The 26,821-nt window shown below is 32.1% G+C and overlaps 1 protein-coding gene across 1 annotated transcript in view; it reads right to left on the bottom strand.

Annotated features, from left to right (window-relative positions):
- CNTN5 (contactin 5) overlaps positions 1 to 26,821 on the bottom strand; it is a 1,555,331-nt gene that overhangs the window by 118,785 nt on the left and 1,409,725 nt on the right. The gene's annotated exons all lie outside the window — the stretch shown is intronic.

The raw sequence follows: 26,821 nt of genomic DNA, 5'->3' as shown, positions 1-26,821 counted from the left end.
AAACCATTTGATATTGACTAAGAAACAGGGGGATAGATCAGTGGAATTGGTTAAATACGAATGACCTAATAATCAATAACTATAGTAATCTAGTATTTGATAAATTCCCAAACTCCAGCTTCTGGGATAAAAACTCACAACTTCACAAGAATTGCTGGGAAAACCAGAAAATGATATGTCAGAAATTTTGCATAGATCTATATTTCACACATACCAAATTAAAAGTAAAAATGGGTACATGATTTGAATGTAAAGGGTGATACCATAAGCAAGGGATAGTTTAACCTATCAGATTTTTGGAGAAAGGAAGAATTCATGATCAAAGGAGAACTAAGAGAACATTATGAAATGCAAAATGGAAAATTTTGATTACATTAAATTAAAAAGTTTCTGTACAAACAAAACCAACACAAACAAAATTAAAAGGGAAGTACAAAGCTGAGAAAATTGTTTTTACAACCAGTGTTTCTGATAAAGCCTCATAAATAATTATATAAAGAACCATGTCCAATTTATAAAAATACCAGTCATTCCCCAATTGATAAATGATCAAAGGATATGAACAAATAATCTTTAGATGATGAAATTTTCCTTTAATTTTTCTTTCTCTTTTTTGAGTACAGAATGCCTAATATGAAAATGTTTTACATAATTGCACATCTATAATCTATATCTGGTTGCTTACTATTCTGGGGAGGTTGGGAGAAAGGAAGGGAGAAATAGAATTTGGAACTTAGAACTTTAAATACAAATGTTGAAAAATTAGGGGGGAAAAGAAATGCAGTTATCAAAAATTTTAAAAAACCCACAAGCCCATTAAGAATTCTATGTCTATACTGAGAGAGACCGAGAGAGAAACAGAGAGAAAGAGAGAGACAGACAGAAACAGAGACAGACACAGAGAGAATTAATGAAGTTCTGGAAGCAAACAAAAGAAAGCTTGTTTTCCATCATGCATTTCTGATCCTCTCTCCTTCAATATTTTAAAGCACACAGAAAGATTATATTGAAAATAAAAATTTATTTCAAAAATATACTTGGAATTTTAAAAAGTTAATTGTCTATTATGCTAAATTTCTCTGTACCTATTTCAAGTTCCAGAGGTGCCCAATAAAATGCATCCTGGAATGAGTATAAATTTTATTATATTGGTCTTTGGATTCCCAAAGCAGAGGTAACTTAGACACCAAAGAGGCTTTATCTCTTGGCCTTAATCACCATCAGACTACCTCTGGCCTCTCTTATGCTCTTTTTGGTGTCCAGATGTAGCCTTGGTTGAAGAAGTTTAAGAAATTTGGGACTAAATGAACTTTTAAGGTTTCTGTCATTCCTAACATTCTATGAGTTTTCTATCACATCCATATCAAGAAAGTACATTTGCATTGGCCCATTCCCTTAAGAATTGTGTAGGAAGCTCTGAACTGAATCTCTTATTTTGACTTTTGAATCTGATAGTCCCTTTATCTTTTGCATAAGCATGAATGATCCTATTTATTAGCTTTAACAGTGACTACAACTAGAATTTTTTGCTGCCTCAGACAAGATTAGGTCTTTTCACTTCAGTTGGAAGACAAAAACAATTTGTATTTTCAATAAAAGCTAATAAATACAAAAAGTAAGGATAGCCTACAGTGTGTCAAGGTGAATAAAGAAACATTTCATCCACTCGGTTTTTTTCCTTTCATTCTAAGTACTACTCCAACAGCCATCCATAGGAAAATTAACTAAGTTATTGTTCTTTCTAGCTTGTCTAATATAAACTGTCACTTTCCATATAATAGTTGGTAAATGCCCATTTTCAGGTTTATTATTTCTTAATTTCCCTCCAGTTGGCTTTTCTGATATCCATTATGGTTTTGGAAACTATGATACTGGACTTTATTTGATCATCTTTTGACTATTCTACTTCTTAAGGCTTATAAGACTTGTGTGTGTGTCAGAATAAGGTCAAGGAATGATTTTACATAGGTCAACATTCAACACCTCCATAATGACGTCCTTGCCTACTCCCAATCCACAATAATGATTTCCTATTATTTGTTTCCTCAGTATTATCTTTATTGTATTCTTTGGAATATAGCAAACTAAAGTAAATTTAATAAACGCCATCTTTTATTTTTCTGGCAGATTTGGGGAAAGAGATTAAAGGGAACAAATACTAATAATGGTTTTTTTTTTAATTATTGTTTTCAAAACAATTTATAAACATGTTCTTATCTGATCCTCTAAAAAATCCTGTAAGGAGAATAGGGCAAGTAGTGTCATCCCAATATTAGAGATGAGGGAAGTGAGACTTAGATAAGTTATGAGATTTCCTGAGTTTACACAAGTATTAAGCAGAAGAACCAGGATCTGAACATATATCTTCAGAATGTAAATTAAGTTTTCCATCATACTGCAGAAAGAGCACTAATAGGACCAAACTGATTATTAACTAACTGGAATTTGAACTAATCCAATGGAAATTAGACTCTTCTAGCAGTTTCCTATCTTCGTTATTTTTGCTATCCAGACACACAACTCAATTTTTTTCCAATCTCATGAAAGAATGCAAATTCTATTAATATCCTCTAATTTCCTGCACTCTTGGGTAAAGTCCAGATCATCCATCCTGCCCTAGTTTGTGTGAGCCCTCATCTCACCTTCCACATTCCATAAAATATAATTCTTTACTAATAGGAAATTTGTTCAGGGTAAAGAGTAACTTTCTTTTGTCTCCTTTAGTAGGGTTGTGCACAGAGCATGCCTGAGATAAGAAGCTAATGGGAAAAGAATCATCACTACAAGAGAATTGAAGTGTGTTGTTCTCATAAATATTAGGACTCTGCTTGAGTGAACGAACTAGGGAGAAGAAGCCTAGTGGATTTTTGTAACTTCTGTAACATTACTAAAGTTTTATTTAATTTTCAGGATGCACCACACTTGACTAAAGCCGAAAGAAAAAAGAGCACCCTACACAGAAAGTGAAAATGGTTGCAAATCATTTCTACAAATTATGCCCCATTTTTATTGCCTAGCACAAAACTAAATATCAAATTATGAAACATAGCTATTGAATATGACTAATATTATTGACAAACTTATGGCAATACTTCAATATTTGATTATTATCAGTGAACATCTCCTTCTCTCCTCAGAGAATACACTGCATGTACTATGTGCTGAAATTGTAGGAAAAGAGAAGGAGAGATGGTGACTTCCTGCTTTTGTTGCTAAAGAGTTGTTAAAATCCTCATCTAAATAAAGCTGGATTCATGATTATGAGTTATTATAGTCTCTTTAGTGGTAAGTGGATATTCATTCTGCATAAACTAAAAAACTGGGCATATTTTCAGAAATGGAAAGAATCATTATTATAATTGCAGTAAAGAGAAACAAGCATCAAATCCCCGTTACATGTATTTATTACATTAGATATAAAATGCATCCAATAACACTTTGAAGACATAAAATGTTAGGTAGACAGGCATAAGAGAAAAAAGATTCCAGTGCTTAATATGAACTGAGAGTTATTTGGAATTTAGTTTTTAAAAGCATAATTGATCAAGAATTCCTCAAGGAATAAAAAAAAAGGAAGAAATTATGCTGTCTTTGAAATTTCATTAGGCAAGGTCTCCTTTGCTAAAGAGTAGGTAAATATACAGCAGATTTGGCTTATCTACAAAAGCAAAGTCCATAATTCATTCTTCACAAGACACCAACTAATGAATTCAAGGAATTCCCTTCTTTTTCCACCCTCCCTTTCCCCGACACAGTCCTTAAGGCCAGTCCTTCCAGAGAGGTTCAATGATTTGCTATTAAAATGATATAATTTGTAATACATTTAAAAGAAGAAAAATTCAACTTTGTTAACTTGAAAATACTACAATGATTGAAAAATATCAGGGATGTTAAAAAAAAAAAAACTATTCTCTGAGCTGATTGCCTGTAACTTTTTCATGTCAGCCACATTGATAAATTTTTCTAATACACTCATCCTGGTATATCTATTTGGCTTCTTGTGTCAATGGGCTAGCAACTTGGTCTTGAATTAGTCAAGTCCAAGAGACTTCAAAAAATTTCAGTGAAAACTCTAGGGTATTAGACAGAAAATCAAAATATTCTTACAAATGTTAAGAATAAAGAAATATAATTGGCATCAGTAGAGTCTTTTGTGTGTGTGTGTGTGTGTGTACTTTCTTCCTTTGAATAAAGGGACTCTTTTTTCTCTTTGTTGAGGAGAAGAAAAAGGTCACTCTTTTTTATGCAAAACCAGAAAAATCTAGAAAACTAGAAGTGAAAAATTGAAAGGGGGAGTAAAGGAGGGAACAAAGAGGAAAAATGGGAGATGGAGAGCACTAATCAGAAAGGGATGATGATGATGGGCAGTGGTGAGCAGTGAAAACAAAGGAGAAGCGATCCAGAAGTGGAGTGGGAAGATAAAGGAGTTTTGTGGTATGGTTCCTTCAAAGTATCACACACACCTCAGTAATCCTTGAAAGCACAGACATTGAAAATATGTATTATGTTTTTGCATGAGTGCATGTTTTGAATGAGCCATGACACCTAAATTTGGATGGCACTTGAAAGCTTAAGCACAATTTGCCAGTCAATAAATATTTACTAAGTACTTACTAAGTGCCAGGAATTATGATAAAATTAGAGAAACACAGAAAAAATGTTCCTATCCCACAAGGACAAAATAAATTCTATCATATAAATATACCTGAGTACATATTAAGATATATACACAGTATATAGACGTAAGTTATAGATATGTCTCTATATATGCATATTTGTGGGTGTCTGTGTATGTACACACTTACATATATGTGAAAAGTTCTCTTGAAGAAAGTAGATTTTGAACTGTGTCTTACAGGGATAAAGAGACTACTTCTAGGAATATTAAGACAGATGATGACACTAGATTTTAGGTTTGTGGGTATAATATAAGACTAGTAGATTATAACAATATTAGAAATATAGGACCGGGTCAGATTGTAAGTGGATTTATATGCTAGCCAGAGGATTTTATATTTAATCCTAGAAGTTTTTGATTTGTGGTTCCAGGTCAGAATGGAGAGCTAAAGTGAAGCCAGAGACATCACACTCCCCACTTTAGGATTAGAGATGCTTATACTAGTTCTCATTTTTAAAAAATGTCAGGCAAAGAAGAAAGAACCCAACTATAGAAACTTACTATGGAAATAGGAAAGATCATAATCAAAAGAGGACAGTGAGGGAAAAAAGCCTTGTCTATCCTAAAGAGTAATGTTAAATGACTATTTGCCCAGAAAGAATTTATAGAATAACTGAAAAAAAAACTTTAAAAATCAAATGAGAGATATTGAGGAAAAACTAAAAAAAACTTCCAAGAAAAACAAAAAAGATTAGGAAAAAAAAGTTAACCAACTAGGAAAGAAGATAAAATTATCTTAAGGAAGAAAATAATTGTTTGAAAATTAGAATTGTTCAAGTGGAAGCCATTGAAGGTATAAAAGACCAATAAGCAACAAAACAAAATATAAAGAGTGAAAAAATAGAACAAAATGTGAAACTTAAGAAAAACACAGATCTGGAGAACATCAAGAAGAAAAAACATAAGAATAACTGCACTACCTGAACACTGGGGCCAAAAAAAAAAAAAAAAAAAAAAAAAAAAAAAACTTTGACACAATACAAGAAATAATCAAAGAAAGTTATTCTGGAAAACTTTCTTTGATTATTTCTTGTATTCCATCACCCTAAAGAGATGCTATAAGGAAAACACATAGGAAATCTTAAATTAAAAAAAAAAACTCAGATCAAAGAGAAAATTTTATAAGAAACAAGCAAAAAGTCAAATATGCTGGCACTACTATTAGAATTGTACAGGATTTATTAGCAACTACAATAAAAGAACTCGTCATAGAATGATATAATCTAAAAAAGTAGACCTGTGTCCAAAAATATCATATCTAACAAAACTAATCATAATGTTGAATGGAAAAAAAATGAACATTCACCACACTTGCAGATTTTCAGGACTTGTCTCAACCAAAAACTGAACTCGATAGAAAACTTAATATATAAGGCCAATATCAAAGATTAATTTCACGGGATTCAACAAGGACAAATTGTTTTTTATATGGAAATATAAAGCATATGTTTATGACTGACATCTGTAATTGTGTAGTTCAAAAGAAAGATTGGGGCAGAGCTGAGTATGATCTGATTCTAAAAAGCAAAACTGTTTAGGAAAAGAGAAAAACAGTAATTATGCTATAAGAATGAGATGTAGATACAAACACTATAAGAAGTATCAGGAATAAAATTTATTATAAAAATAAAGTAGAGCTAGTAATCATTGATCTAAAAGTCAAACTTAAAGATTTGATTTAGAAAGAAATCTATATTATATGTCAGTTATATTAATATTATTTTAGATGTGTCTTCATGTGTAAACGCATATATGTGTGTATGTATATATACATACATATGTGTGTATATATATATATTTACATATACAGTATGGTATATTAATATAACTGTGCTTAACTATAGTTTGCTTAGGGGAGATGGTGGATAAAATGGGAAAAAAAGAATTAAGCAAAAAGCACTTAGCAGAGAACAAAGAATAACTTGCAAGGTAAGCAAAGAAAAGATGGATAGCTATGAATATAATTTCTTCTATTATTATAAATTATTTCTTGAAATGGAAATTTATTGTTACATATTTTGAATCCTCCCTGATGTTCTGCTAGGAACATGAGAATTTTTTATTTTGTTTTTCTGTCTTTATTTTTCTATTGTGTTTTTTTCTTATTTTGTATTTAGTTTTAAACAAACAAATAAATAGATAGATAGATAGATGAATGAATGAATAAATAAATGAGTAAATAAGTAAATGATCTTGGTAGCTGAGTAAAGGATAAATTGAAGTGAGACAGAACCTGAGGCAGGAAGACGAATTGGAAAATTATTGTTACAGTCCATGTGAGAGAAGAACAAGGCCTTGTAGAAAGGTGATAAGTGTGTGAGTGAAGAGAAAGGGATATATACAAGACAAGATCTGAGAACAGATTTGACATGTCAGGTGAATAAGAGAATAAGGAGTTAAGATTAGATTGTGAGCACAGGTGACTGACTTGGAGGATAGTTGTAACTTTGATGAATAAAATAAGATCTGGGTATTGGAATTCTTTGATAAGCATCTCTTTTGAGGTAAAGATAAATCTAGTTTATCAGTGTTAAATTTAAATGATGGGTAGGAAATCCAGTTAGAAAGTTTCAAGTAAGCTTTTTGACTGTAGAATTGGGGCTTGAGAGAAAGGCTAAAGCTGAAACTTCAAAAGGCTTGTTGTTGATCAGATATTTTAGTTGTGGCTCATTCTGTGTAATCCCTTTGTGAGGTTTTCTTGGCAAAGACACTGACAGAGTTTGCCATTTCCTTCTCCAGCTCATGTTAAATATGAGGAAGCTAAGGTAAACAGGATTGGGTGATTTGCCGAAGGGCACATAGCTACTAAGTGCCTGAGGACAGATTTGAACTCAGAGAGAGGAGTCCTTGGGATTTCACTTGTGGTCCTCTATCCATTGTACCACCTATCTATCTTTCAAACACTAAAAACTTAATTTCTAAAGTGATTTTCCCCTCTCTAAAAAAAATAGCATCTCTGTATTATCAGTGTCCTTTGATTTGAAAGCATTATTCAAAACATGAACCCATTCTTCATTAATATCACATAAAGAAAGGGCAATCTGGCATAATAGGCAAAGTGCTGGAGCTGGAGTCTTCATATTTGAATTTGACTTCTAGATACTTGCTGCCTTATTTAACTGTGGCAAAGTTACTTTAATCCCCAGGATTATATCTTTAAAACCAAGTAGTAAAATATATTTAATTTGTTTTCTGCTTTTGTGAAGAGAACTTTTAAATTACTGAAATCATGTATACTTGACTAAAACAAACTACATCAAGATAATTTTTCTGACCTCTGGTCGACTTTTTCTATTTCATCTCTACTGGCTGTGAAGTGATATCTTGCAGCAATTAAGAACCAATGGATAGTCTTTGGGGTAAAATTTGATTTGAAATCTATAAAATTCAATCAGAAGAAGATTCTTCTGAAAGTCACAGTTATTTCTAATCTCTCCTTATCATTTTATTTTTAGAATTCCAGACATATTTCATGTAAATGTATTTGAGACCTATCAAGCAAGTAAGCAAACCATCTAGAAAATAAACCTGGGCAGAGTGTGTAGCAAGTTTAGGAATCAGATGGAGCATCCAAATTGCAGATTGAATCCCAAAGTTAATAGATTAAGTAGGAGGATACCACTTGATGAACTAAGCCATTTGGATAGTGATGGACCAGCTATTTGGATGGAAATGAAAAGGACAACTGAAAATCTATTGATTTTTGTGTTTGGTGCCTTTTTAGTATCATTCTGTTAAGTTATAAGAGGGCTAAATGCAAACGTGTTCTCTTTAATGTTTATAAGATTGAAATCCTTACACTTGTGCATTTATATACGTATTTTTAATTTAATTTCTTCTGTAATGGTGACTCACATTTTGAATATTATCTAGTCCATTGACTAAAACTAAAACTAACTGTGTGACACTGGGCAAATCACTTAATTTTGTCTGGCTAAAAAAATAATGAGATGATCTTGCCAAAATGAAAGGTGATAAAAATAGTACCAATAACTAGCCTTGCTTCTCAGGATGGGCTCTGTCACTGTCCTGCAATTGACTAACTTGCTCTCAGCATTCTAGTTTTTGGTTTTGAACTGATTTTACAGTGAAAGTTCAAAGAAATGACAGAACCAATCAGAAAAGAAAAGAAAGCAAAACAATCTCCAAAATTGCTTTGTCTATTTATATCAGCTTTTACTCTATAAGCAACAAAATAATTATGTGACACCTTTGAAAGTTCCTAAGTGACAATATTGTGTTGTTATCAGAGATTCTGTTCTCAGAAAATCAGCTGTTAAGAATCCCGTCAAAAGTTCAGCTGTTGAGAGTCTGGTCTTTGGGTAAGAATTCAGTGACAAAGACCTCTAGATTTGGAGGTTTCAGCTGGTTCCCACTTAGAAATGTATTATATTGTGTGATACAGAACAGACTAAGAACTAAATAATTCATAGGCACAAAGAATTCTTGATCTGAGGAAAGAGGGCCTGCTTTAGCAAATGAGAATTTTTCCTATGCTACTATTAAAATCTTTTTTTAGTCACTTTCTATGTGTCTATGTGTCTATGAGTGTTTTAATAACTATGTTGAAAAGAAACATAGGATAGTGCTTATGGTATTGGTTTTGGAGTCAGTAAGAACTACATTTAAGTGTTACCTTTGACATACACGTCTGTGTGATGCTGGGCAAATTACTGAAACTCTAAATGACTCAGGCAGTTCACTAAGAATATAATCTGTGTACAAAATGTTGACTTTCTTTGCTAGAGAGAGTTTCTTAACCTGAAATTTCCTATACCAGTCTAGACTATTTCATTTCATCCATTTACTTATTTATGGATATGTTTCATTTCCTCTGTTAGATTGCAATCTTCTTGAGGGAAGAGATCATGACTTATTTTTATCTGTTTTTCATTCACAGCCTAACACACTACCTTGTACATTGTATTTGACAAATCTTTTTTGAATAGATAAATAAAATGATGTGATGATCATTATCATAGTTCTGTAAAAGGAAGCTTATGAACATTGTCAGTCAATAAAGATTTTTTAAAGCACAGAACACAAATTTGCAAAAATTATTCTTAGTTTTCCTGTTTCAAGGTATGATGCTGTTGCCCATTTTATTCTTGGAGGTAAACATAATTTTTTATAATTTGGCTCTTTGCCCTGATTAGATCTTTTGTAGACTAGTATCCTTGACTTCTAACTGGTTTCTTTTTCTTATCTTTTCCCTCTCCAATCTATTCATCACATTGCTTCCAAAAGTATACCAAAAGTATAGCTTTAATCATATCATTACTCTGTCGAAAAACATTGAATGGCCTTCCACAACTGACCAAATACAGTCTAAATTCAGTCTTTCATAATATAGCTCCCCACTACCACTTATCTCACCTTATATATTATTAATTTCCTTCTCTATCAAAAATTATCTTTTTCTATTTTTGTTAGGTGATGGTGGTAATCCTATTTTTTTATTTATTTATTTTTTTACTTTCTCTTTGTTCAGACTTTTATATGTGCATAGAACATACTCTCCACTCATTGTTAACTTATCAAAATTCTACCTTAACTTCAAAGTCCTGGTCGAAAATCATCTTTCACATGAAGCCCTTGATTCCTCCCAAGTAAAAGTAATTCCAATTATCTTGGATCTTAGATTTTTCATAGCATTTTATACATCACTTCTTCATTTAACTGTAATAGAAAACATGATTTTTACATGTATATCATTTTCTTTTTTTATTGTGAGCTCAGTTGTAACAGTGTCATTTTCTTTTCAATTTGTCATTTATCCTCTGCCTACTTACCTTTTTCATCAGTAAATAATACCTTGCCTTGAAATGAGACCTTCAATAAATATTTGAATAATTTCAGATTCTGTTATATGTATTAAACACATATTATAGGGACTACAATACTTAGCCGTGTTTCAGTTTAGTTTGTCAAGGGTCTGAGGTGGATATTCCCACCAATGATTGATTGGCTTGGCTTTTTGGTGACTCTACCTAACTAGAGTGATGTGTTCAGAAGCCATCATAATGAATAGGGCTTAGTTTCTTTGCTTACCATTTACTCTGTTCATTTCATTTCTCCATCTAGAGCCCCAGTAGACAGTGAGCTAATTCTTTAGTTTGAAAACAATAGGTATGCACAGAAGAATTCTTTTCTCTCTATACTGCAAAGTTCTAATTTTTTCAGTCTCCTTATATCAAGTTCTCTTTTATACTGTCATTTATCACAGCTTTCATAGTAATGACCGCTACTCACCCTCTCTGTCACTGCTTCTAATCTTTGTCAACACTTCTATCATCCATTGCCTCTGGTAAATTCTTCTTTTACTCCTATTTTCTCCTTATTCTTTCTTTTGATTTTCTTTTCTTTTTACTTTCTTAACTTTTGGGACAATGAAATTTGCTATTATAGTTACTGCTAGTCAATGGAAATATCCCTTTCTTTCTGATATATATTGAGGATCCAACTCTTATTATAATTTATATTGCTATCTTTCTCCTCATCCCTTTCCTTTTTTCTTTCTTAATGCTTGATGTATTCAGAAACCTGACTTTCAAATAAGTGAGTTATTACTATATTTGATTTAACTTCTGGCAGATAGAATATATACTCAGATGACTCAAATTGAGATTGGACCTAGCATATCATTTATTGTAATGGGCTGAAGCTCAAGTTGATGCACTTAAGGTCCCAAGCACGTGAGGCTAAATAGTAATTGGAATTACTCTATTAATATATATGCCTGGAGAAAGAATGGCCCCTGCCCACTCTTTGTGCAAGTCCTGATGTGTTGTATAGGAAATGACGATTTTGGTGGGTTGAGGCAGAGGGGCAGGAAGAGGGGAGGAGAGAGACTGCTGGCCATTCTTGTCACAGCTGCTCACATTGCTATAGCAATCCCCCTTTACCTCCAATCCCCCTTCACCTCCAATCCCCCTTCACCTCCGATCCTTTTTCACCTCTACTGAGAATAAAGATTGAAGATTTTCCCTTAACCTGAATTCCTGACTCTGGCTGATTTTAAAATATGAGGTCATCACAATTGATATAGGAAAATCCTTCTACTATTATAGATTAGTATGTATTCTGCAATCTTAAATATTAGGTTGTTGTCTAGGGTAGGGAGAGGTTAAATGAGTTGTGCAGGGTCATATAGCAAGCATGTATTAGAAGTAGGTGTTGAACGTAGATCTTCCCTTCCTGGCTTTGAGGATAGCTTTTGATCGACTAAACCGTGCTTCCTTTACAAGTCATACAACAGGCTAATCAAGTACTATGTGCAATTTATATACATAATAGATCTTTATCCCTTTGTATTTTTTAAGATTACAGGTAATGGAATATAGAAACTCCTAGATGACTTTTTTGAAGACTTATAATAGTAATAATACATTCTTTTCATATAGCACTTAATATATGTTATATATGTTTTATATATGTTATGCTGTTTTGTTACATTCATGACTTTTTGTATGGGTTGATCCCATAGCCCAGAACTTAGAAAACCACTATTTGTATGTGAATTCCTTTCAATCTTTAAATTTTGATGGTATTATCCCTCTCTGACTAGCAACTTAAATTTTACTAATTATTCAAACTGAATCATGGTCAACTGGATACCACTATATTCACGAGTAGAATTGTTTTTACCTTTGAGTTCAAAGGCTTTTCCTGGTCTAGCCAAATTTTAGATATCACCATGATAACCTCATTCATAGCCTGCATGTGAAAGTCAACATACATCAACATAGATCCTTTTAACCTTCAAATATCTATGGAAAGCTTTTTTTCTTCTAAATTTCTAGTAAACTCTGTTTGCACAGGGGAGGAATTCACATCTTTTACTATGTCACCCTTTGCTGTCTCTTAAAAGAACCGTGGTGAATGCAGTAATTCATAGAAACAGGAATTCTGTCCCTTGTTTCACTCTATGAGAAACATCAGAGTTCTGAAATGCTCTAAAACATGCTATGAATGTAACTTTTTCCTTCTCTAAGGCTGTATGATTGCTTTTCTAAATCATAAATTCCTTTAAAACTAGACTTTGATTTATTTTACAATTATTTTGACATGGGTACATTCTGACCATCCTCTGTCCTAAATTCTACCTGTGCTTGTCTTGTCTTACATATTTCTTTGATTAAATTCTTTGTTGCAAAATATATTTAATGTTTAATTCAGATGCAAATGCAAGTTTATTTTAGTAGCTCTTAAATTAATTTTCCAAAAATACACTTAAAGAGTTTTCACTGTATATCAAGAATTACATATACAAATGCCCATACATATGTATATACAATTTGCTTAAATAATTTTATGTTTATGGTGAGTATGCATATATGTGTACGTATATATACAAATACATACATTTACACACATCATAGTATAATGAGAGCATTTTGCTAGAGATATATAAAATTGAACATTGATACATACAGAGAGCTGAAATATTAGCCATCAGCCATTTTGTATTTGTTATATTTCAGAAAAGACAGGTGGAGGGAATATTTTAGTATCTTTTCCCAAATATTTCAAATTTGAATATAGTTTTCAGTACATATCCTTTTCACTTTTGGCAATATCAAAACGTATTATGGGCAGCTAGGTGGCTCAGTGGATAGAGCAATGGATCTAGGGTCAGGAAGTATCATCTTCCTGCCTTCAAATTGGAGCTCAGATACTTAGTGTCTGTGTGACACTGGAGAAGTCACGTAACTCTGTTTACCTTAGTTTCCTCATCTGTAAAATGATCCAGAGAAAGAAATGGCAGACCATTCTAGTATCTTTGCCAAGAAAATGTTAAATGAGGTCACAAAAAGTTGAACATGATTGAAACAACTGAATAAATTGTCTTTGCATCAAGGGATATGACAGAAATTTCATAAAATCATCTTTTTTTTCAAATAAAATATGGCCAATTACAATAGAACTATGACTGAAGCCATAACATAAAATCAACTATACTATTTTGATTGAAAGTACTAAAAAAGAATCAGTCCAGTGAGAATGATCTCAATCAAATCCAAGCAACTGAGCCAGTCTGAATAGACAGAAGCGGTGGTTTTTAGATTTATGCATTTAATCATTTAAAAAATAGTATTAGTATAAGTTCTTTGTCTATCTGAGAACATATTATATGAAAATCTTTTATTTGATCTGGAAAGTTTAGAATATAATCACACAGAAAGTAAAGTTTATTTGTCACAGAGAACATAATTTTGATTCTTTTTTAGTACTTTCAATCTACAATGGATTAACACACCAACCTGTTGATTAATCTTTCTGCCTCAAGTCTCTTTCCACTCTGATAGTCACCCTCTTATTCCATAAACACCAGTGGCTCCCTCTTATCCATAGGATTGCACATAAAATCCTCAGTTTGGTATTTAAAGCCCTTCATAAACTTTGTTCTTTCCTATGTTTCCTGTCTTTTTATATCTCACTCCCCCTTTCCCTCCTTGCCACCTTGATATATAACCCAGTCATACTGCTCTCTTTGCTGTTCCTTATATAAGACTCCGTCTCTCAATTGTGCATTTTTACTGGCTGTTCTCAGGGTTTAGATTTCACTCCCCTCTTCTCTGTCTCCTGAACTTCTTGCCATTCTTCAACTTTCAGCTAAAATCTTACCTTCTATAAGGACTTTTTTCCACTCCCCTTTAATACTAGTGCCTCATCTTTGTTGATTTGTCCACAATTTATCTTGCACATATCTTATTTGTACATAATTGTTTACAAGTTGTCCTCCCATTAGACTGTGAGTTCCTTAAAAACAAGGATTGTTTTTGGCCTTTCTTGCTAACTCCAGCACTTAGCACAATACTTGGCACATAATAGCTGCTTAATCAATGCTTGCTGACTGTTAACTGACAATGGAACAGGAATTCCTTCTTGACAATCTAAGCCTGACAACTAGACATTTTTTCTTATGATGTCCAGGATGCTTCTTTAGGAAGTAAACTCTCTGCCATTGAAGTATTCAATATTCTACAGGAAATTTGTACTTAGTTGGAAATAAATAATCTCAACTATTAGATTTTGTAATCCTGCTTTTTGGGAAATATGAAAAAGAGTCTCAAAAAATAATAACATCCTCAGCAGCCAATGGAAATGTCCCTATTGAATACACTTAAATCTCCTGATATCTCCTGAAGCTAATTTGAAGCCAGCAGAGAGAAATTTATCAAAAGGGTTCAGAGAATGGTTGTTTAAGATGACATGTTCAAAACAGAGAATCTACATGCTTCTAACAATAATTGCAGAATCAATGAAATCCTGGCAACTAATTAAAGAAAGTAAATGGTAACATTTTCATGGAAAGCAAAAATGTTTATACCATCACTAGCTTTAATAAATATCATAAGCTTCAATTGTATATGCAGGTAATGTATATACACATATATATGCACATACAGGCATACATAAACATCTATATTCATGGTGTAAAATATAACAATCAGCAGTCAGATGGTGCAGTGGATATAGCACTAAACTTAGAATCAGGAAGACATCCTCATGAGTTCAAATCCAGTCTCAGACACATTACTTGTGAGACCCTGGGCAAGTCATTTAACCCTGTTTGCCTCGGTTCCTCATCTGTAAAATGAGCTGGATAGGGAAATGACAAATCATTCCTGAATTTTTACCAAGAAAACCACAAAATAAGGTCAACTGAAATGACTTCATGAGAACAACAAAAAGTACAATAACAAAAAATCAAGTAGTAACTCTTGGAGTTCCCCCAAATTTTCCTTTCATAATAATCCCTGTAATATTTAGTAAAACTATTTCCTTTCACTGTTAATGTCATTCCCTATAATAAAGAATTTTTAGTTTTATGGTATTTGCATGAATGGATATAAGGAGAAACAGTATAATTTAAAGGTTATTTTTCAGTTCTTTTAGTCAAATTACCATCTAACATTGTACTAGTTTTGGTTGAATAACCTTTATTAATGAACTCAAATTGAATTCAATTGAAAATTAATTCCGAGAGTATGTCTTGCTGCTAAAGACATATCTAGTTAGAAACTCATGCATTTCTTCCTGCCTCACTTCCTAACTTCAGCTTTCCTCAACCCCCTCTACAAATTTATTTCTGTCCCAAAAATGAATTCAAAAGTCTCAGCATATTAAAACACTATACCTATTTAAAGTTCCTTGATGTACATATTTGGGGGAGAGGTGAAAGAAAATGTAAGGGATATCCAAAGGGTGTGTTTGGAAGATGAAATGAGTGTTGACTTTTAGTATTTGTTTTTCTAATTACTTTGTATTCTAAAAATTGTCTCCAAATTAAGGAAGCAGTCCATGAATACTGAATATTAGGTCATGATTATTTATAAGAATTAATTTCTATGGCAGATAACCTTCAGAAAACCCTAAGCAGCAAATAAATTCATATGAAACACATATTTATGTAAAGCTAATAAGCAACATCTCCCTATATTTATTTTGGAAAAATCTGAAAATATTACCTTTGCTAGTAATGTATATCTTGCCATCACAAAAGCTCTGAAAAATGATAGCTATTTAGGCAGCTCTCATGGGCAATTTCCACATAGCTCATTTAAACAATATTTCACCTTAATGCAATATTATGTGAAATTAGATTTGTTTTAAATGGACCACCCTGGTTTGGTTATTGGGATTCTGTGGAGATGAATACATTCATCCTAGGACAGGACTGTGAACTCACAGATTAGACATTGATTAAATACTCCACAAAGCCTCAAGTTACCTCAGTAGAGATAGGAGTTTGATGATTTCTGAGTTCAGTAAGTTGGCCTTTATTCTCCTTTTCTTGAAGGGAAATTGGTGGATTAGCAAGGCAAATGAATAAAAAAAAGTGTCATTAGAGAAGCTTCTAAAATTTTCCTTTGGGAAAATAAAGAAATGAGACATCAGTGTGAAACAACCTGCTCAGTTATTAATATGAAATTAATAAGATTCACAGAGATTTTGGAATATGATCAAAAACAGTATCTAAAAGCAGACAAGAATATTTTGAAAAGCTAGGTAGCCTACAGCACAGGCTCTACAGCATTCAATATATAATAGCTGCATAAGAATAGAGGACAAAAGAAACTGGAAGTAATGTGAAGATGTGACTTAAAAATAAAGGCCTCTCTCAAGATACTTTAAAAAAATCACTAGGGGAATAATAAAAGTAGACAGCCTGATTACAACACTCATATTGAAATTGCTCTCTAAAACATTGAACTAAAGAAGAAAAAAACATGGCTTTATAACAATCCAAACCTCAAATAATGTTACATTATAAAAGTTTTATCCATTAAAGTTGTCCACAAGTGAAGACAACAGCTCCTTTTGCATGTAATATCTAAACCTTATAACCTCCTTTCAAATTATGTTGTTAGATCATGTATTTGCATGAAGTAAATAGCCAAGCATAAAACAAAATATAGTAATGTAAGGTGAATCTTTCTCCGTATAATGATATTATTTATAAATGGGTGTTATCTATGTCTGGCTATTACAATTCCTTCTAATTTATGTAAAATTCTCTCCTCCTCCTCTTTCTCTTCTTCCTCTTCTTCTTTCCCTTCCCCTTCTCTCTCTCTCTCTCTCTCTCTCTCTCTCTGTCTGTCTGTCTCTGTCTCTGTCTCTCTCTCTCAAGTCTCTTTCTTAGGCTCTCTATTTTTCTTTTTCTTGCTCTTCCCTACCAACACTTTAATTTTTCCATGTACTTTATATACTTTTTCATTTGACACTTATAACACTATAAGGTAGGTGCTATTACTTTTCCCATTTTACATATTAGGAAACTGAGGCTAAAGAAGTTAAGTGATTTGTCCAGCATTACACAGTGTTGGATGCTGTTTACAAAACCAGGTTTTCCTGATTTCAGTTCCAGCATTTTATTCATTCTGTCATGCTGACTTTCAACTTTTCTATTTACCATTCATAGACATATGTCCTATTTCTAATTTTAGGTGAAACAAAAAGAATAAAGCTATTGGGGACTGAACATTTCCAGAATCACATTAGAATATAATGAATATATTTACTTTGGTCATCAACAATTTTTAAAGTGGGGGAATCAGCCACTGGTTATAGTCAGGCTTTGGATGTCTAGCGGATTATTATGTGAACTGGATTCATTTTAAGTTCAATTTAGCAGTCATGTTAATTTAAAAAAGAAAGAATTATCCAAATAAAATACTATGGAGGATATGGAGATGAGAATATACAGTAATTAGTTGAAGAATGTAATTATTTCTCTATTCTTCCAAGAAGAGTTCAAACCCACTTTTCAGCATTTCCTGTCTCCTTTACTATTCGATAGTAAAAGACAGAGTAAAGCAATATCTTCAATTTGCTATTCACTATAAAACAGTCCTAAAAAGACTGAAAAATATAAAATCAGTACAAAAAGCTTTAAGCACTGTAAAACAGAAGCAAAATAGCAACAGCAGAGTGAGTTTTGGGAAAATACACCCACAAAGCATCTGAAGAGGCAAGCAAGTAGGAAGTTATTTTTAAGAATGTTCAAATTATTTTTCTTTTTAAAAATATATTTATTATTGATTTTTGTCTTTACATAATACTCATTTTGATGTGCATCTTCTCTCCTCCCTCCCCCTTGTGATAGAGAAAAACAAAACAAAAAATTTACCAAAATCTTGCAGTCAGAAATTGCATTTGACAATGTATTCAATATTCTGTTCAAGTAACCCTTCATTTTTCTTCCATGAAGAAAGAAGCTACTTAATTTCTGAAGGACTTTCACTAGTTTCCTTGTTATTTAAAGTTCAACTTTGTTTTGAATAATCTTTTAATTTATGCCATTATATTTATTATTAACTTGGTTCACCTTATTTAATTTGTGATTTGGTCTTCAGTTCTTTTTTTAATTTAACTGCTTTGTGGTAGTCTCTTTTACTTCCCCTGTCATTGCTGAATTTTGTGTATTTGGAGACTGGTATAATTTGGTATGATAGAAAAAGGGTTATTCCTGTGCAAACTGCTCATTCTGCCATCTTCCTGACATCCTCTTATTTTTTAAAAAGTTTTTATTAAATTCATTAAATCGTTGATCATTTGATCTTATATGGTGTAACATTCCAACCCACCATTTCCCTAAGGTATGAAGTTGACAAAGGAAAGGAGAATTTACATAGTTGTCTAATTAAAGAAGAGAAACCTTGGGACTCAAACATACTTTGCATTATCCTAGGGTTGTGCACTTATTTTTAACCAGAGTTTATTTTATAGAGTGTGTGAAGCAGATGGCTAGGTTTATGGGAATGGTTTGAATCAATGTTATTCATCAGAATACACTGACACCATCAATACTCTCTTGTTTCATAAATCCTTATTGGTAAGGCACTCATATTTGCTTTTTAAAGAGCTGACATCATCCCAATAACTAGGAAAAATAGTTTAGGCTTTAGCTTACCAGTTTGTGAAATGGAATTTAATAGCTCCACTATTGCATTGTGACTAGAGAGCTGACCTCAGAGTAGATAAAACTTGGGCTTAAGTTTCTCATCTAACACTTAATGGCTAAGAGAGCAAGACCTTTAATGTTTAAATGCTGTTCAACCCTTGGTAAATAATTCAGCCTTACAGGATTCCAATTTCCATTAATAAAACTGTGTACATTGCAGAAAGGGTGTGGGTTTGGATTGTTAGGAGAAGCTCCTTAGGGGGAGGACCTCCCTTTATTGAGGAGAATCACAAGTTTGGTAAAAAACAAAAGTGGATGAAAACAAAACAAAACAAAAAGTAATATTGTTATTTCAAATGTAAATATTAATAATAGCTAGCATTTATATATTTAATTTGATGTTTACCAATTGCTTGACACCTTAACTTTTTTTATAATAGTAATTATCTATATTAGAGAAAAAATGAAAAGTACTTTTGACAAAGAAATGGGGTTAGTTAATTAAAAAAAACTTAATTTGAAATGAGATTTTAAGGTAATATTATATTAAAAATGCTTCCACTTGACGGTCAGTATGTTTTTAGGTATAATATTTGACATCAGTGCTTTGATACTAAGAAGAAAAATGTAAATGGCAGAAATTCAAGGGTAAGATATTTTCAAATACTCCAGTAACACTTTGCTTAGAAAACTTGTTAGAAATACATTTTTTCAAAAGCAAATATACATATTCTGTGCTTATGATACCACTTACAAATATTTGAAAATGAGTATTGTCATAATATAACACAATTTGGAGGGGAAAGTTTTTTTTTTTAAAGGTAAATAACTTTGGCAGAACATTTAATAGACATTAATAATGGTTAGCTATTAGAATCTTACAAGAGAAATAAGAAAGCCTTGTGGTATATTAAAAAAAAACAATGAATATTGAAGGCATCTAGGTGGCATAATGGATAGAGTATTGGAATTGAAATCAGAAAAATGAGGTGAAATCCTTATACAGTTAACAACTGTGTGACATTGGGCAACACAGGCACTGACTGTCTCAGTTCTCATCTGTAAAATGTGAATAAGGTAGTAGCACCTATCTCATAGGATCATCATGAAAACCAAATGAGATGACATGTATAAAATGTTTTGTAAATTTTAAAGTTATATAGGTATTAGGGGGTTTGCATAAAAAGAGTAAAATGGTATGTAAAATGGGGAAACCAGCTTCCAAGAGAATGGAGAATTGAGGCATGTGTGGACATTCTGGGTTTGCAATCTTTTATTCCCATTATTTTCAAAACCAGAATTAACCAGTATTTTTAGAGATTTTGTTTGGTTTTGCTTTGGAATTTAGGTATAAGGGTGAAAGTTAGTTTTTGCTCTATATTGAAGCTATATAATCCTTTTGTAAAAACTAATTCAGTGTTTAATTAGTTAAATGAAGTTCACGTGATAACAAAAAAGAAAGACTCATCATCTAGCTAGAGAATCCCATGGGGATAAAATGTATCACCAGCCTTGGCCCAGAGTGGGGCCAGAATAACCATTTTACATACATGAATGTGAGTTATTATTATTACTTGAAAAGCAAAGGAAGGTAGAAGCAGATATTCCCTTCTATAATTCTACAATATTCAATATCATTCTATGATTAGGACAAGCTTGAGACTACACTTAAACTAGAAGTCAAATGAGAAAAATTAATTATGAAGATGAAAAACTATTCTTGTCATTCTGGCAGTTTTACATCTCACTGCCTAAACTCATTCATATCAATATATATTTACTGAATATTTAATTGGGTACAGAATGCTGTTCTGCTAGGGACACAAAAAAGTACTCTCTTGAGGGAACTTTTCTTCTACTGGGAATGAGGAAGGAGATATAAAAGGCACATAAGTACAAAATACATATATTGTAATTCTGAGATTCCAATATAAACTGATTTCAAAATAGAGAGAATATCAATAAATGGATAAAATAGGAAAAGCTTCATTTAGAGGATGATTCTATAAAGCTTAGGGGAGGCTAACCAAGCAGCCAATTTATATCAGGAATATTAAAACTCTTGCAAGGAGAGTTAAATATAGACTAAACATTATGGAGTTATATCTTTTATCTGAAATAATTATTAAATCAAAGTAGAAACAAATATACTGACTTGCAACAGAGATAAAAACTGTGGGAATAAGGAAAGGAGATAATACTGGAAAAAAGAAATAAAAACAAATGATATTATGTAAATGGTGAACAAAAAGGAAGACATAGGAAGTAAATGAAGAAATGTAATAATTATGATCATAGAATAGAAATTGAGCTTGATATGTCCTATTTGGATATATTTTATTTAGGGTTTCCTAAAATATTTAACAAGAGACAGTGTGATTGCATCAGAGGTGGATTTCTGTTTCTAACAAGGTAGGACTCCTCAATTAAAAACCTGTTTGCTTTAAAAAGGATAGTGCCACTCACACTCGATTGCCATTTTCTCTGGAATAAAGCTTGAAATGCCTAGGGTCAGATTTTGTCTCAAACTTACTGAAGCAGAGTGGGAAGTGGGAAACAGGAGACTTGAAAGCACACATAATCCTTTAGTAGAAATGGAGAATTACATATGCAGAAATAAAGTTCTGCTCACAGAATGGAATTTGATGACATGTCAGGAACCATGGACTGAAGAGGAGTTGTATCTAAAGAGATGATGATGAGTTTCCACCAGGGATACCACTGGGAGTAAACACTGATTTTAAGATTTGTTTGGCAGTCAGAGGAGTTTCAGCAGGAAATTAGCTTATGGCTATCATGCAGTTAATCAATCCAATCAATCAACAAGTATTTATTAAGTACCTGTTACATGCTGGGAATTATGCTTGGCACAGAGGATACAAATATAATGGTTTTTTTTAAAACCCTCTAATGATAGGGAGCTATTCATTATGGCTGCCTCTCAAGAAGGGTTAGATTCACCAGCCTTATTCTAAAAATAAAAATAATAGAGAAACAAATCATGACTCCATAGAATGGAAAATTTTCTAACAATTACAGCTGCCTCCAAATGAAATGGGTTTTCTCTTGAAGTAGTGACTTCTCTGAAATTGTATGATCAGAGGCTAGATGACAGCTTGTCTGGATGGTTATTATACAGAAAATTTCTGCCTGAAAGAAGGGTGGGGTTGGAATGGCTTATATATAGGTTCCCTTAAGATTCTGTGGCTAATTCAGTAGACAAATCTTCAAAGGACCTAGCTTCTCCATTCCATGTCAACTTTAACTTTTGGGGGAACTTCAAAAGTAATTCAAAAAGAATACACTAAAGAAAATCAGTTTGAAGTTCAGAGACATGAAGAATTACAATTAGATTTTCAACAGAAATAAAAGATTATAATTTTCAAATGTAAACAGAAAAAGTAGTTCTAGCCACACTTAAGAATCTTAAAGTAGATCTTCCTTTTTGAGGTTTTGTGAGTTCAATCTCTACCTGGATCCCTCTCATTTTATTTTATTTTCATACTATTATCATCTACTGGGCAAACAGAATGCTTCAAATTGAACACTGTTCAATCTTCAATTTTTGAAATTGGCTTTATTTGAAAAATAGTGATTTCAGATGAAAATGAAGAAAAAAAATCTAATTGATAGAGTTAAAAAGTAATTTTCACATTCTCATACTGAAATAAAGGGATAAAAGAGATTTTGGAATCTATCTAGTCTGATCCTCATCTTACAGATAAGAAAACTGAGCCCTAGTGAAGGAAAAGGGGAAAAAAGGAAATAAGCATTTATTAAAAACTACTATGGATTATTCTTTCATCTCTGTAATGACAGTGTCTCATGCTCAGAAATGGTGTAGAGGGTGCTAAGAATCAGCGGTTTTAGATAATCTATAAACATTAACTTGGCTGTGGGTACTTTGTGAAATTCTTATCAAATAACCATTGATCAAAACATATACCTGGTCACAAACTTAAAGGAAGGAAAGTAAGAAGCACAAAGGACAGGGTAGTTATGTATGTATGGATTGTAATGTTTACTATTGAAGTTAATACCCCTATTAATAATAATAAGATTAAAAATCTATTTAAGTATTTCAAATCTGTTTCCTTATTATTTCATGCCTTATTTCACTTGTAAGATTTTCAGGTCACTGAAGACAGTGATCTTGCTTTCCTAAAATGACTTCGTGTCCTTTTTGTATATATGATGAGTTTGTGTTTATATTTATAGATGTTTATGTTGTCTTCCCACTAGAATGTAAGGTCCTTGAGGGCAAGAATCATTTTACTGTTTTCTTTGTATCTACAGTCAATGAACAATCATTTAGGAGATGACTATTATGTGCCAGGCATGGTGCTAGTGCTGGGGATAAAGAGAAATGGAAAAACAAAACAAAACAACCAAAACTCAGTATCTGTTCTCAAAGAGCTCATAGTTTAAGGAAGGAGACAAACATAAACAACTTTGTAATTATACACATATATACATATACACACATGTATACATATGTATATATGTGTATATACACACATACAACCTCTGGAATAGTTTTCTAAAGGCATAAAACCATCCACTTGCCTTCTTGCTGTTCCTTTTAAAAGACACTCCATCTCCTGATTTCCATCATTTTCACTGCCATTCTAACATTCTATCGCTCTACATCTTCTTGGTTCCTGGTTTTTCTGGCTTCCTTTGAGATTCAGTTAAGAACTTATCTTCTTTAGAAAGCTTTTCCAATTCCTTCTTAATTCTACTGTCTTCCCTCTCTACCTTATCTTCTATTTATCCCATTTCCTATTTATATAGCTGTTTGTACACAATTGCTTGTATATTCTCTCCCTTGCTTGATTGTGAGCTTCTTGTGAACAGGGACTTTTCATGTCCTCAGCACTTAGCACAATTCTTAGCAAGAAGCATGCAATTAACAGATTTTTGTTGACTGACTGAAAAAAATATCTCTCTTGCATTAATGATATGAAGAGATAAATTTGTGACTATATCTTATGCCAGAAAATCAGAGCTTAAAAACATTATTTCTCATGTTCTATTTATACTATCTATGAAACTCAAATATATGAAAATCTTAAGACCTGACTATTTTCTAGTCAATTCTCATCACTCTCCAAGAACTGATCAGACTAAATTGGATTTATATTTGAATAGTGAGTGAATGGTTTTCCCTTAATAGTTATAAGAAACCCTACAGGTCTACAAAACCTGGTCTACAGAAAATAAGTATAAATCTAAAAACTAAGTATAAAACCTCACATAGTACTACAGTCCTAAGAATTTACATTTTAAAGTGCTATCTATGATTTTCTGAGTTTGATATGTCCTTAATTATTATCTCCAATTGAAGTATGGAATTATTTCTTATGAAATGTAATAATACATGTTAGGATGACAAGTATGAAAAGTCTTTCAGTCTTAGACAACTAGCAACAGAAATTTATGAAGACCCTACCACATGACAGCTATGTGTTAAAAACTGAGACAACAAATAAAGGAAAAAAGTAAGTCTTGATTTCAAGGAATTCACATTCTAATAGAGGAGGTAACATGTAAACAACTATGCCTAAACACAATATATACAGGAGAAATTGGAAAAGATTCAGAGGGAAGACTCTAGAATGAAGGAGGATAAAGTAAGGTTTCTTGTAGAAGGTGAGATCTTATCTGAGTCTTAAAGGCAGCTGAGAAGCCATAATACAGAGAAAAGGAGGGAAAGAATTCTAAACATGGTGGAAGGGTGGTACCATGAAAATGATCAATTGGGAGAGAACATCTTGAGTAAGGAAAAACAAAGAGATCAATTTTATTGGATCTTAGATTATGTGGAGAATTAGAAAAGTAGGAAAGGGCCAGGTTTCTAAAAATTTTAAATGAAAGAGGATTTTATATTTGATCTTGTAGCTAATGGAGAAATATTAGAATTTATTGAATAGAGGTGACACCATCAGACTCATCATTTAAGAAGGTCAATTTATCAACTGAGTGGAGGATATATTCAGCTTTTAGTAGGGTTATAGGAAGGACAACAACAATTGAGTTAAGGATAAAAAATCCCAAACTACCATTTTTATGATTTATATAAAACTAAACCCAAAGACACTGCCTTTTTTTTTTAAAACTAAAATTTACTTAACACTGTATAGGCAGGCCAATATTCATTTTGATTTTACATATGCTATTTAAATCCAGTTTCTAGGTTTTCTTAATGTTTGACTTGATATATACATTTCATTCAATCATTTTAATGATCAAAATCAATCTCAAATTTTCTTATAAGGTAATTATTTTCTCTTCTCAAGAATATAAAAAGTTCTTGCTCTTCTGTTTTTCAACCGCATGGTGTATCAGAAGCTGACAGTAACATGGTTTCTTGCTATGAATTTGCATGTCAAATGATCAAATAATGTTCCTCTAAACACAATGACTATATTTATTAATAGCCCAAGCTGACAGGTACTATTATCCTGAAAAACAAAATTCTAAAGGGATTCCAAAGTGTTTATTGCCACAAATGAAGGCTATTAAGCTAGGCTTGCATGACTATCACAGGGGCAAAATCAGCACTGGCATAAGTGCAACATAAAGTTCATTGGTATTTAAAAATTTGTAGGATATCTGTTAACAAGGAACAAGTGCACATAAGGTTTCCCTTTTATATCCCCATGCCACCTAATATAAAGTATTTTTATAATCAGAAAGAATAACACTTAAAATTTCAGTCCAATACTGACAAATTTTGCTGGTTCAGTTTCATGAGATTCATGGCATAACATTGAATTCATTGGTCTATGGAATTAATAGCTCCTTGAAAAGGAAGAGGACAAATAGCACAAGTGCATTTTAACAGAGCACAAATATTAATATGTTCAGTATGTTTTAAATGCACTGTTCAGTATGCACTAAAGCCCTTTAATTTTGAAAGTTGACTGGGTCTCTTGAATGGTAGTTTTCTATTCATATATTACTCCATGACCAAAAGTTGAACCACAGTGAAATGAATATGCTGAAGTGTTGCTTCCTTCTGTTGAATCATATAGGGAAAGTACAATTGAAAAAAATAGCTAATATATGAATTTTATGCTATTGAACAGATAATCAATAAAAATCCAAAGCAAACTAAGGATATGTTTTATTGGCATTTGAAAACTATGATAGTATCTGTGAATACTAAAAGAAAATTAGAGAAGGAATAAACTGCTTCTGCTAAATTCTGCTGCTAACCCTATCTCTCTGAAGTATCCTGACTATTTTGGGTATATGACTAAAGTTCAATTTAGACGACCATCCCAAATAGTTATGGAGAACTTGGAGCAGGCAACACCTTGAATCATTTTGTTGCTTGTGATATAGAGAAATAATAGACAGGATGAAAAAAAGTTTAATGATTGTCTAAGTTTAATGCTTGTATAAGATATTAAGATCACAAAATTTATGATAAAACTTCATATTAAAAGCAATTATCCATTTTTTTTAAAAAATTATAATTTCTAGGAAGGGATGTAAAGGCTATTTCATGTATATATTTTCCCATTTGTATTTTAGTACATGTTCTAAGATAAGAAATGTTAATATAATATATATATAATATTATATATATATAATATAATAAGATAAGCTGCTAATATGTTGAATAATTTCCAATGAAAATTTTATATACCCCAAGAATCATTTATTTCACATTAGGGTCCCTAAGTAATTATCATTATTTTGAATGTTTGCTATCTAAAGTACTG

This window comes from Sarcophilus harrisii, chromosome 3, assembly GCF_902635505.1.
Source record: "Sarcophilus harrisii chromosome 3, mSarHar1.11, whole genome shotgun sequence".
Classification (NCBI taxonomy): domain Eukaryota; kingdom Metazoa; phylum Chordata; class Mammalia; order Dasyuromorphia; family Dasyuridae; genus Sarcophilus; species Sarcophilus harrisii.
This window is presented reverse-complemented; position numbering and strand designations above follow the sequence as displayed.